A 1,827-nucleotide genomic window follows, 5' to 3' on the forward strand; every position below is an offset into this window, starting at 1 on the left:
TCATTATTCATAAAAATAATTTTCCTCCAACAGCCTGCTTCTCTCACCCCCATTTTTCAGACATAGAAAAGAGGCAAGAAACAGGCTTAGAGAGGAGAAACTTTACCCAGAGTTAAAAGACATTAAGTAGTAGAGCCAAATTTTAAATCCACACTATATTCCTTATACTCTAAAACCAACATTTAAACTTGTAGAGTAGCCCTTGTTCCTTTCTCACTTTTTCTCACTTGTTTTATTTCATCACATTCAGGCATTGAGATCTGTGGAATGCTTCAGATCCGAAATTATTCTCATTCTACCCCCTACCTGCCCCCCAGCTCAAAAGCCCTGTTTCAAGTAGATGGTAGACAATAAAGCAGCTTGAGCTAAAATAAGGAGTAAAAATTTTGATTATCCATAATTTTAAGTATTTGTTGAACTCTGAGGAAAAAATAAAAACAATTGTTTGAATTTCAGGGGACATGGCAAAAATATTTGAGTTTCAGGGAGGTTTTCTCATTTTCTGAAAATCATTGTTGACTCTCAGTCCCTGCATGTACATAATTAGATTTCTCATGCTTTCTGGCCTCTCTCCCCTCTCCTATACTGAGAGAAGCTTTTTTTTGCCAAAGGATGGTATATCTTCACCATAAAAACTCAACCTCATTAATTTTCACAAACTCTATTCAAAAGCTGAGTTTCTGGCTGATCCCAGCTGTTTAATGATGCCTCATTAGAGTGGGACAGAGGCAAGTCTTAGAAAAAAGAAAGGAGCTGATTTCACTTCTCCAAATTGAACCACAGCTTCCAACTTGCTCCAGACTAATACTGTATTTGATGGATCAGGAAAAAGAAAAGGGCAATATTCATTTTAGAAACATTTACCCTCTAGGAAGTAGGTAGACAGAGATACAAAATGCACAGCTTTTGTATTTATTACTTTGCATTGAAGGATACCAACATTGCCCTCTCTGATCTCTTTTCTGTAAACTGGGAAAATAATATATATCCAGAACCGTGGTACCAAATCAAAGACAATATACTCTATACATCCAATACTTTGCATTGAAGTATGCCCATATTGCCCTCTCTGAACACTTCTCTGTAAAGTAAGGATATAATATACATCTATCATTGTGGTACTGAATCAAAGACAATATACTATGCACAAGACCAATACTAAGCACATTTTAAACATTCCATGAAAATCATAGTATTTTTTCTTCTTCCCAAAGGGGCAATAAACCTGATGTAGTATCATAAGATGCTCTCTCCATCTCAGCTCCTTCAGCCCCTTCTTGCTTCTTGCAGGATCAGGACCAGACCCTGTTATGGGTGCTACACTGTTGCTTTATTTCCATATTGATTTGATTAAGATTTATTGGAAAAGCCAGGTTGTACTGCCAAAGGAGAGGTTCCACCTGGGATTTTGCCCAGGAAATCCCATCTGAGATTCCAGCTTTGCCACTTTTACCCTCAAAATGCGGGGTTTGCCTCCTAAGAGGATTGAGTGGCACCACAGTAGCTGGGATTCTCAGTAGGACAGACCCCACTCCCCAGTCACTGAGAAAACTAGCATTTCTATCCAGCCAAGAAGCAGACTCTTGAACCCTGAAAACGTCGGGGGAAAGCCGCAAGTTTCAGGTTAATCTATCATATCCATTTTCCCACCCTTTTCCCCCCTCCCACCCACTCCCCCAACTTTAGCTTCTAACCCGTTTTCCTCTCCCCTTCCACTTTTCCAAAAGCACTTTGCCCACCCTTAGTTAGGCAGCGCCGCAGTGCTTCTGAGGTGACAGAGAAATTCCTAACGGCTCGCCCCCTGCATAGCTTCGAGGGTTCCAGGAA

Source organism: Sorex fumeus, unplaced genomic scaffold, assembly GCF_029834395.1.
Source record: "Sorex fumeus unplaced genomic scaffold, SorFum_2.1 ptg000075l, whole genome shotgun sequence".
In the NCBI taxonomy this organism is placed as follows: domain Eukaryota; kingdom Metazoa; phylum Chordata; class Mammalia; order Eulipotyphla; family Soricidae; genus Sorex; species Sorex fumeus.